The sequence below is a fragment of the Schistocerca gregaria genome, chromosome 3 (genome assembly GCF_023897955.1).
Source record: "Schistocerca gregaria isolate iqSchGreg1 chromosome 3, iqSchGreg1.2, whole genome shotgun sequence".
NCBI classification, from domain to species: domain Eukaryota; kingdom Metazoa; phylum Arthropoda; class Insecta; order Orthoptera; family Acrididae; genus Schistocerca; species Schistocerca gregaria.
In genome coordinates this window covers 233,026,210-233,038,238 of record NC_064922.1, presented here as the reverse complement: position 1 = coordinate 233,038,238, position 12,029 = coordinate 233,026,210, and the positions used below count along the sequence as shown (strand labels likewise).

Genomic DNA, 12,029 nt, shown 5'->3' with positions numbered 1-12,029 from the left:
AGAGTGTATCCCAGAGCGGAGGCAAGTTCGACCGTGGAGCCGTTATAACTACTTTCCTGATGGGTTGTAGCTATAACGGCTTCACACGCCTCCACTCCACGTCCACTGTTGGTGCGATGGACTTATTATTGTCCGTGATAGGGTTTTTAAAGTGCGTCTTCCAGAGCAATTAACAAATTATGATGCAGAGTTATATGGCATTCTAATGACACAGGAGAGGGTTCACAGACATCACCGTACGAGTTTTCTGTTCCGTCTCTCTTAGAGCACCGCAAGTGCTTCACCAAATGTATCCGGAAGACCCGCTGATTCAGCTAATCCATGACTACTTACAGCGGCTCCAATGCTATGGCAAGGAGGTGATGTTTTGCTGGGTACCTGGCCATGTTGGGATACGGGGTAACGTCATGGCTTATAAAGCTGCCAAGGAAGCATGTTGGGACGGTACTGTCCATCAATGCCCCATCCCGTTGCACGCCATTATCTCATTTTATGACAGACGCATCATGCGCCAGTGGGAGACTGAATGGTTGCAGGTGTCGGACAACAAACTGCAGTCACTCAAAACCGACCACAAAAGCTTCGCGGACTTCGTGTCAGCCTTGCCGCTGGAAGGAGGTTTTACTTAGCAGACTGCGCATCGTTCACACACCTCTCACACATGGCTTCCTCCTCCGGGGGGAGGACCCACCTTTCTGCGAAGTTTGTGGCGTGCCGCTTTCGGTTCAGCATATTGTGGCTACGTGTGTCTTGTATACTGATTTTACGGCAGCCCTTGGTCTCGTTGGAGATCTGCTCACCGTCCTCGCAGATACCGATAGTAGTGTTAACAGAGTGGTGAAATTTTGTAAACGATCAGACCTCATCCCTAAGCTGGTGAAGGGCGGCAGACTGTGGTACTTTATAAACTGCTCTGCATGTGGGGACAGCCTTTGTCCCCATCCATGAGATTTCATGTTGACTTTTCGTCAGGGCGCTGATGACAGTGATGTCGAGCGCCCCTAAACCCAGCTCATCATCATCATTTTTATTTTCTCTGTTTTATGTATTTGAGAAGCCAATGCGCCGCCTCTGTTTCACAAATAGCGTGTGCTCTCGTTAGGGTTGCGCGATTCTTGCACAGTAATATTATTTCCAGAAGATCCGAAAATGACAGCTAACTTTCGGAAACGGTGATTGACACAATAGAAATATTTCAACAACCGTTCTTGGCTGCAGAAATTATTATTTATCACAAAATAGAATTTACGTAGTCCGAATAGGCCTTGAAGGCCCAACGGTACAACCGGCCGCCCCGTCATCCTCAGCAGTTAGGCGTCACCGGATGCGGATACGGAGGTGCATGTGGTCAGCACACCGCTCTTCCTGCCGTTGTCAGTTGTCGTGACCGGTGCCGCTACTTCTCAGTCAAGTAGCTCCTCAGTTGGCCACACAAGGGATGAGTGCACCCCGCTTGACATCAGCATTCGGCAGAGTCGGACGGTGATCCATGCAAGCGCTTAACTTCGCTAATCTGACGGGAACCAGTGTTACCACTGCGGCAGGGCCGTTAGTGTATTTAAATCTTGAGAAAAATTAAAGAGTTATCGATTAGATGTTGTTGTTGTTGTGGTCTTCAGTCCTGAGACTGGTTTGATGCAGCTCTCCATGCTACTCTATCCTGTACAACCTTCTTCATCTCCCAGTACTTGCTGCAACCTACATCCTTCTGAATCTGCTTAGTGTATTCATCTCTTGGTCTCCCTCTACGATTTTTACTCTCCACGCTGCCCTCCAATGCTAAATTTGTGATCCCTTGATGCCTCAAAACATGCCCTACCAACCGGTCCCTTCTTTTTGTCAAGTTGTGCCACAAACTTCTCTTCTCCCCAATCCTATTCAGTACCTCCTCATTAGTTATGTGATCTACCCATCTAATCTTCAGCATTCTTCTGTAGCACCACATTTCGAAAGCTTCTATTCTCTTCTTGTCCAAACTAGTTTTTGTCCATGTTTCACTTCCATACATGGCTACACTCCATACAAATACTTTCAGAAACGACTTCCTGACACTTAAATATATACTGGATTTTAACAAATTTCTCTTCTTCAGGAACGCTTTTCTTGCCATTGCCAGTCTACATTTTATATCCTCTCTACTTCGACCATCATCAGTTATTTTACTTCCTAAATAGCAAAACTCCTTTACTACTTTAAATGTCTCATTTCCTAATCTAATTCCCTCAGCATCACCCGATTTAATTTGACTACATTCCATTATCCTCGTTTTGCTTTTGTTGATGTTCATCTTATATCCTCTTTTCAAGACACTTTCCATTCCGTTCAACTGCTCTTCCAAGTCCTTTGCTGTCTCTGACAGAATTACAATGTCATCGGCGAACCTCAAAGTTTTTACTTCTTCTCCATGAATTTTAATACCTACTCCAAATTTTTCTTTTGTTTCCTTTACTGCTTGCTCAATATACAGATTGAATAACATCGGGGAGAGGCTACAACCCTGTCTCACTCCTTTCCCAACCACTGCTTCCCTTTCATACCCCTCGACTCTTATAACTGCCATCTGGTTTCTGTACAAATTGTAAATAGCCTTTCTCTCCCTGTATTTTACCCCTGCCACCTTTAGAATTTGAAAGAGAATATTCCAGTCAACATTGTCAAAAGCTTTCTTTAAGTCTACAAATGCTAGAAACGTAGGTTTGCCTTTTCTTAATCTTTCTTCTAAGATAAGTCGTAAGGTTAGTATTGCCTCACGTGTTCCAACATTTCTGCGGAATCCAAACTGATCTTCCGCAAGGTCCGCTTCTACCAGTTTTTCCATTCGTCTGTAAAGAATTCGTGTTAGTATTTTGCAGCTGTGACTTATTAAACTGATAGTTCGGTAATTTTCACATCTGTCAACACCTGCTTTCTTTGGGATTGGAATTATTATATTCTTCTTGAAGCCTGAGGGTATTTCGCCTGTCTCATAAATCTTGCTCACCAGATGGTAGAGTTTTGTCATGACTGGCTCTCCCAAGGCCGTCAGTAGTTCTAATGGAATGTTGTCTACTCCCGGGGTCTTGTTTCGACTTAGGTCTTTCAGTGCTCTGTCAAACTCTTCCCGCAGTATTGTATCTCCCATTTCATCTTCATCTACATCCTCTTCCATTTCCAGTACATCGCCCTTGTATAAACCTTCTATATACTCCTTCCACTTTTCCGCCTCCCCTTCTTTGCTTAGAACTGGGTTTCCATCTGAGCTCTTGATATTCATACAAGTGGCTCTCTTTTCTCCAAAGGTCTCTTTAATTTTCCTGTAGGCAGTATCTATCTTACCTTTAGTGAGATAAGCCTCTACATCCTTACATTTGTCCTCTAGCCATCCCTGCTTAGCCATTTTGCACTTCCTGTCGATCTCATTTTTGAGACGTTTGTATTCCTTTTTGCCTGCTTCATTCACTGCATTTTTATATTTTCTCCTTTCATCAATTAAATTCAATATTTTTTCTGTTACCCACGGATTTCTATTAGCCCTCGTCTTTTTACCTACTTTATCTTCTGCTGCCTTCACTACTTCATCCCTCAGAGCTACCCATTCTTCTTCTACTGTATTTCTTTCCTCCATTCCTGTCAATTGTTCCCTTATGCTCTCCCTGAAACTCTCTACAACCTCTGGTTCTTTCAGTTTATCCAGGTCCCATCTCCTTAAATTAGCACCTTTTTGTAGTTTCTTCAGTTTTAATCTACAGTTCATAACCAATAGATTGTGGTCAGAGTCCACATCTGCCCCTGGAAATGTCTTACAATTTAAAACCTGATTCCTAAATCTCTGTCTTACCATTATATAATCTATCTGATACCTTTTAGTATCTCCAGGATTCTTCCATGTATACAACCTTCTTTTATGATTCTTGAACCAAGTATTAGCTATGAATAAGTTGTGCTCTGTGCAAAATTGTACCAGACGGCTTCCTCTTTCATTTCTTCCCCCCAATCCATATTCACCTACTATGTTTCCTTCTCTCCCTTTTCGTAGTGACGAATTCCAGTCACCCATGACTATTAAATTTTCGTCTCCCTTCACTATCTGAATAATTTCTTTTATCTCATCATAGATTTCCTCAATTTCTTCATCATCTGCAGAGCTAGTTGGCATATAAACTTGTACTACTGTAGTAGGCGTGGGCTTTGTGTCTATCTTGGCCACAATAATGCGTTCCCTATGCTGTTTGTAGTAGCTTACCCGCACTCCTATTTTTTTATTCGTTATTAAACCTACTCCTGCATTACCCCTATTTGATTTTGTATTTATAACCCTGTATTCACCTGACCAAAAGTCTTGTTCCTTCTGCCACCGAACTTCACTAATTCTCACTATATGTAACTTTAACCTATACATTTCCCTTTTTAAATTTTCTAACCTACCTGCCCCATTAAGGGATATGACATCCCACGCTCCGATCCGTAGAACGCCAGTTTTCTTTCTCCTGACAACGACGTCCTCTTGGATAGTCCCCGCGCGGAGATCCGAATGGGGGACTATTTTACCTCCGGAATATTTTACCCAAGAGGACGCCATTATCATTTAATCATACAGTAAAGCTGCATGCCCTCGGGAAAGATTACGGCTGTAGTTTCCCCTTGCTCTCAGCCGTTCGCAGTACCAGCACAGCAAGGCCGTTTTGGTTCATGTTACAAGGCCAGATCAGTCAATCATCCAGACAGTTGCCCCTGCAACTACTGAAAAGGCTGCTGCCCCTCTTCAGGAACCACGCGTTTGTCTGGTGTCTCAACAGATACCCCTCCGTTGTGGTTGCACCTACGGTACGGCCATCTGTATCGCTGAGGCACGCAAGCCTCCATTCCAACGGCAAGGTCCATGGTTCATGGGGGGAGGGGATTAGATGTAAGAGTTAATAAAATGTAAAGATTGTCAATATGGTTCTCGGGCGAGACGTCAGATGGTTCAAAATACTTCAAATTGCTCTGAGCACTATGGAACTTAACATCTGAGGTCATCAGTCCCCTAGACTTAGAACTGCTTAAACCTAACGAACCTAAGGACATCACACATATCCATGCTCGAGACAGGATTCGAACCTGCGACCGTAGCAGTAGCGCGATTCCGTACTGAAGCGTCTAGAACCGCTCGGCCACAGCGGCCTGACGTCGGATGTGATTATGAAATTTCCACAATATTTCCTCGGCGCAACTGACAGACATCTTCAGGTGCAGTGAACATGCAACACAATGAAGCATGAGTTCGTCACTTCGAACCGGAAACAAAACAGTGGCACAACACCATCTCTCCTCCGAAGAAAAAGTTCAAAACCGCACTCTCAGCCATTAGTCATGGTGACGATCCTCTGGGATTCTGAAGGGGTCATTCTGTTTGCTGTCTTCCCTCATGGCGCAACGATCAGTCGTGAATATTGTGCTACCCTCAGTAAACTGAAGAAAGGACTTCAGCGTGTTCGTCGCTACCGTACTGCTAACGAAAGTCTCCTTCTCTGTGATAACGCAAGGCCTCACCTAAATCTGCGCATGCGAGGAAAGTTCACTGGCCTGTACATTGGCCTGTTACTCCTCATCCATCCTACCGCCTGGATCTCGCACCTCCCGACTTCCACATGTATGGCCGAATGAAGGAAGCACTCCGCCGTAAGCAGTGGATGATGATGGGGAGGTTATTGATGCAGCAAGACGTTGAGTTGGGTTGAGTTGTTTGGGGGAGGAGACCAAACAGTCTCATCGGATTGGGGAAGGACGGGGAAGGAAGTCGGTCGTGCTCTTTCGAAGGGACCATTCCGGCATTTGCCTAGAGCGATTTACGGAAATCACGGAAAACCTAAATCAGGATGGCCGGACACGGCATTGAACCAAGACGTTGGCTCCGACGTGGACCGGTGGAGTGGTACCATGCGGGAAAAAAGGACTTCTCAGGAAGGCAGCGTAAGGACGTCGCAATGAACGGAGATTGTTGGAAAATAAGGTTTTGTAGCCAAAAGAGGGGGGAATGATATGGTGTTTTGGAATCCTGAATAAAACCAACCTGCTTTCAGAAAAAAAGGTGTCGCACTGCTTGTTGAACGCCCCTCGTACTGTGTTATCAAGGAACGAAGTTATATTTCCCCTTTGTTTCCTTTACCGCTTGTTCAGTGTACAGACTTAATAACATGTAGGATAGGCTGGTACTCTGCTTTCCCTGCATGTCCTTCGACTCCTATAGCTGCTGACTGGTTTCTGTCCACTTAGTGAATAACCTTTCGCTCCTTGTATTGTGTCCCTGTTACCGTCGGAATTTCAAAAAGTGTAATCCAGTCAACATTATCAAAAGTTTTCTGCAATTCTACAAATTTTATAAAAGTATGTTTGGCTTTCTTTAATCTGTCTTCTCGTATCAGTCGGCGGCATACTGTCCGTACTGTTTTCTTCGCCCCATGTTCTCAGTACAAACAAAAAAAAAAGCGCTCCATCTTCAGGCCACGAATGACCTACCGGGACCATCCGACCGCCGTGTCATCCTCGGTGGAGGATGCGGATAGGAGGGGCGTGGGGTCAGCACGCCGCTCTCCCGGTCGTAAGATGGTATTCTTGACCGAAGCCGCTACTATTCGGTCGAGTAGCTCCTCAACTGGCATCACGAGGCTGAGTGCACCCCGAAAAATGGCAACAGCGCAAGGCGGCCTGGGTGGTCACCCATCCAAGTGCCGACCACGCCCGACAGCGCTTAACTTCGGTGATCTCACGGGAACCGGTGTATCCACTGCGGCAAGGCCGTTGCCGCCATGTTCTCAGTAGTGACTCTTAATTCAATGAAATGAAATACAACCCATTCTATCTCGACCACTCTTTATCAGTTACGTATGTAAAACTTCAGTAAAGCGTGATGCGACATGTAGTCGATGAGGTACAAATGTTCCCGTTTACACGTTATCATCAAAATAGCAGTCACTCACTTCTGTTTTTTTTAGCAAGTCTTTATTTTAGTGTGTGTTATGACTAATGTATATGCAGATGGGATTCTGTCTGTATATATACTTCCTGGTCTTTTGCTTGGACATGTTTTTCCTTTGATGAGAATTTGCGATTCGATGGCAGGGAGTCTCTGAAGTCTCTTGATGGCGGACATGGCCCCAGTTCCCACGTCATACATTAAAACATGAAATTGCTCTACGCCGCTCGTTCGCTGACAGCAGTACTGTGTATCATCAGCTGACAGCAATTCCATTTCACCGACCTATTATCTCTTAACTCGCACGTTTTAAGCTGATTCACGTCTCGCTTCAACACGAAATGAGCATTATAGCATAGGCTGCAGTGCCTAATTATTACTGTGCTCGAAATATGTAGGAAGCCCACAGTGATGCCGTCTCCAAGGTCCTAGAGGAAGTTGTTTGTCGTTGCCCTCCTTTTCCCTATTGTGAAGTGTCATACGTGTATCTGCGTCATGTGGATTAGTGATGTGCAGTGCAGTGCAGTGTAATGTTAGTATTATTGGTTCATGTGTAATGAAAACAGGAGACTGGGTGCAATCCAGTCCAACGAAACTGTTTTGTTAGAGTCAGGACATCTACATCTACATGATTACTCTGCTATTCACAATAAAGCGCCTGGCAGAGGGTTCAATGAACCACCTTCAAGCTGTCCCTCTACCGTTCCACTCTCGAACGGCGCGCGGGAAAAAGGAGCACTTAAATTTTTCTGCGCGAGCCCTGATTTCTCTTATTTTATCGTGATGATCATTTCTCCCTATGTAGGTGTGTGCCAACAGAATGTTTTCGCAATCGGAGGAGAAAACTGGTGATTGAAATTTCATGAGAAGATTCTGTCGCAACGAAAAACGCCTTTGTTTTAATGATTGCCACTCCAATTCACGTATCATATCTGTGACACTATCTCCCCTATTTCGCGATAATACAAAAAAGAGCTGCCCTTCTTTGTACTTTTTCGATTTCATCCGTCAGTCCCACCCGATGCGGATTCCACACCGCACGATAATACTCCAGAATAGGGCGGACAAGCATGGTGTAAGCAGTTTCTTTAGTAGACCTGTTGTACCTTCTAAGTGTTCTGCCAATGAATCTCAGTCTTCGGTTTGCTTTACCCACAACATTAGCTATGAGATCGTTCCAGTTTAGGTTATTTGTAATTGTAATCCCTAAGTATTTAGTTGAATTTACAGCCTTCAGATTTGTGTGACTTATCGCGTAATCGAAATTCTTTTAGTATTCATGTGAATAACCTCACACTTTTCCTTGTTCAGGGTCAATTGCCACTTTTCGCACCATACAGAAATCTTTTTTAAATCATTTTTCAAGTAGTTTTGATGATCTGATGACTTTACAAGACGGTAAATGACAGCGTCATCTGCAAACAATCTAAGACGACTACTCAGTTTGCCTCCTATGCCGTTAATATAGATCAGATACAATGGAGGGCCTGTAACACTTCCTTGGGGAACGCCAGATATTACTTCAGCTTCACTCTATTCCTTTCCGTCTACTACTACGAACTGTGACCTTTCTGACAGCAAATCACGATCCAGTCGCACAACTGAGGCGATATTCCGTAGGCACACAGTTTGGTTAGAAGACGCTTGTGAGGAACTACTAAGTGCTCTCGACAGACCTGACGGACACCGCTAGGGAAATGCTGCGAAGAAAACTTCAAAATTTAATTCGGCTGCAGTTTAGAATATCATGAATGAGTTCTCTTTAATTTTTATTAGATTTATTTCTTTAATTTCGGATAACATTCGTACATGTGTTTAGCAGATGCAATAATAATGCAAAGATTTCACAAAATCGGAACGACGGACAATAATTTCCTGAAGCAAGCTGTTAGAGTGTGAACCATGGCGTAGAAGTTCTCTCTCTCTCTCTCTCTCTCTCTCTCTCTCTCTCTCTCTCTCTCTCTCTCTCTCCCCCTCTCCCTCTCTCTTTCCCGAGATGATTCAAATGGCTCTGAACACTATGGGACTTAACATCTAAGGTCATCAGTTCCCTAGACTTATAACTACTTAAACTAGGCAACCTAAGGAAGCACACACATCCGTGCCCGAGGCAGGATTCGAACTTCGGACCGTTGCAGCAGCGCGGTTCCGGACTGAAGTGCATAGAACCGCACGGCCGCACCGGCCGATAAACCAATTTTATGGTTGCTTAGAAATTTTTAACAGGTATTCAGCTGAGTAAATGTGTATAAGTGTATAAAACTCCCGTTGAGAGCAGGAGTGATTGTCTCCGTTCTTGTAAGTCGTCTAAAGATCGTCAGAGTACAGAACGTATGCAGTTCCACTTTCTGCATGTCTTGCGTCAAAGCAGTACTGTGAGTATCACGTTATGGGCGAAGCTTAATGGGTTCGCAGATTAAAAGCCAAGCCCCACAGCTGCTTCCTTCACTGTCGTTAAGTCGTCTTTTATTTGTTTGCTGGTCTGTAACAGTCAGTTGTTAGTTTTAGGGTTCCCGTAACAGCAGCGTAACTTGCATTATCTTATCATACCGGAGGAGCAAGGACTCCTGACACAACACACACACACACACACACACACACACACACACACACACACACACACACAACACACAGTTTATTGTGGTTGAGACGGCAAGTACGTAGACGCTCTTACAGAAAAACAACTTTCTCCTTCATATTGCCATGAAAGAGGCCCCTTGCAGTTGGTCGTTCCAGTTCATTATAGAAAGCGCTGACCGCGTATGAGATGACCCTAAGATTTCTGGAGATTTTTCGATCTCTGGAAGCTGGGCTTCCCTTTACGAGTACTAATCGTCATAGTGTTGCTTAGAACTTGGTTCGTACCTCGGTGACGCGCTCTTGATATGTTCATTGACGCTACTGCCTCTTTGGGCTGGCTCACAGTTCAGTTCAGAGCCTTATCTTTGTTAGTGAGTCTTCGGGGCAGTGGCAAGTGGATCTGCAAAACTGTACCACATTTACAGTGATTCTTCAAAAGCTGCTAGTTCTTGTACGAGATTTATTCAAAAAACTCCGGAGCTCTCTCCATAAATTCCCGGGTTCGATTCCCGGCGGGGTCAGGGATTTTCTCTGCCTCGTGATGGCTGGGTGTTCTGTGATGTCCTTAGGTTAGTTAGGTTTAAGTAGTTCTAAGTTCTAGGGGACTGATGACCATAGATGTTAAGTCCCATAGTGCTCAGAGCCATTTGAACCATTTGAACTCCCTCCATAAAAATTTTCTACGCTTACCTTTCAGTTAAAGTGTATCGTCTCCCTCGAAATGCTCTTCTCCGCTACTGATAACACCGCTGCCAATGCCGTTCCCACTTCCGGAAGCAGTCTTGGTACACCTCTTGCTGGATCGTGTGAAGGGCCGTCTGCGAATTTTCTTTTATCTCGTCTGTCGTTGCAAGTCTGCGTCCTTTCAATGAGCTTTACAATTTTGGAAATAAAAGAAAAGTTCGCAGGGGCCAGGTCTGGCGAGTATGGAGGATCAGGCAGCACAGTGATTTCGTTTTTTGTGTGATGTTCACGCACCATGGTCTTGACTCATGAGCCACCCCGGCCGGCTTCACGCACAATTTCGTTGACTTTCTTGACATGAGCGTCGTGGGTAGGCGTCGAAGGGAACCATATTTTAAGTTTCGTCCGGCCATTTTTAAACTCTGTGTACCATTCGTAACACCGAGTACGGCTTAAGCGCTCGTCACCGTAGGCTTCCTGCATCATTCGGTGTGTCTCTGTAAAGGTCTTCTTGAGTTTCATGGAGACGAATTGCTCCTCTAACTCTGCCGTCTCGAAATTCGCAAACTGTGTGATACCGTGTTATACTCAACGGAGCACTGAACAATAACTAACAGAAACACAACAGTGAAATATCCGGCAATAACACAGGCGAGTGCAGGGATGTAAACCGCATTTCGCTCCAACAGACCACACTAGCGCGAAATTATGAATGTTCCGGAATTTTTTGAACAGATTTTGTACAGTTGTCGTGTCGTTGAAAACGTATTTAATCCAGAAAAGAGTGACAATTATCGCGAGTGCAAATAATTGTAGCTGCATCCAATTTATTGAAGCGACCAGATATGTACAGGCGAGTGCAGGGATGTAAACCGCATTTCGCACCAACAGACCACACTTGCGCGAAATTATGAATGTTCCGGAATTTTTTGAACAGATTTCGTACAGTTGTCGTGTCGTTGAAAACGTATTTAATCCAGAAAAGAGTGACAATTATCGCGAGTGCAAATAATTGTAGCTGCATCCAGTTTATTGAAGCGACCAGATATGTACCGTATATTTAGCGTATCCACAAGAAGTTCGAACATCAACTGTCAACTCCCCTGGCGTTGCGTTTTACATCAACATACCGTATTCTGTCAAATTACCTACATTTCTGTGGCCTTTTCTGGTCCTTACCCTGACAAGTTGTACAGCGGAAATGTCCAGAATGATCAGTAGCCTTTGGAGTTCTTTTTAAATGCCTTTACGGTTGCACTTAAATTGTGGGGATGGCCGATTTTAGTGCATTGACAATCTTCAGATCTGAAACTTTGAGGTAGATTAATACTGTGTCCCACACTTGCCATTAGTAGGAAATATTCTTACCGACCGAGCTTCCCAGGCACTAGATCCACCCGTTCAGATTCAATTTTATTTGTACCTCCGTCCTGCTTTTCAAGCTTCTCTGAACTCGTGCATAGGCCGTGGGACTCGCGCTCCTCGAAGAAACGCTATCGCAAGGAAAAAAACTTTGCTACAGCGTAAGGATTACTTTCCAGAATGAATTCTTCAATCTTTTACGGGATGTGTATGCCTTAGATGTGTAGCCAGCTAAAGTGATTGTTACAATATATATAAGCCAAACATCGATATGTAATTTCTGGGCCGTGAGGTTCTAGGCGCTACAGTCTGGAGCCGCGTGACCACGGACGCAGGTTCGAATCCTGCCTCGGGCATGGGTGTGTGTGATGTCCTTAGGTTAGTTAGGTTTATGTAGTTCTAAGTTCTAGGGGACTGATGACCACAGTAGTTAAGTCCCGTAGTGCTCAGAGCCATTTGAACCATTTAT

The 12,029-nt window shown here is 44.5% G+C and overlaps 1 protein-coding gene and 1 pseudogene across 2 annotated transcripts in view; one reads left to right on the top strand and one right to left on the bottom strand.

The window, feature by feature from the left end:
• Window positions 1-12,029, top strand: part of LOC126356019 (sphingosine kinase 1-like) — a 433,028-nt gene that overhangs the window by 147,008 nt on the left and 273,991 nt on the right. The window lies entirely within an intron of this gene.
• On the bottom strand, window positions 6,647-6,764 carry LOC126356540 (5S ribosomal RNA; annotated as a pseudogene).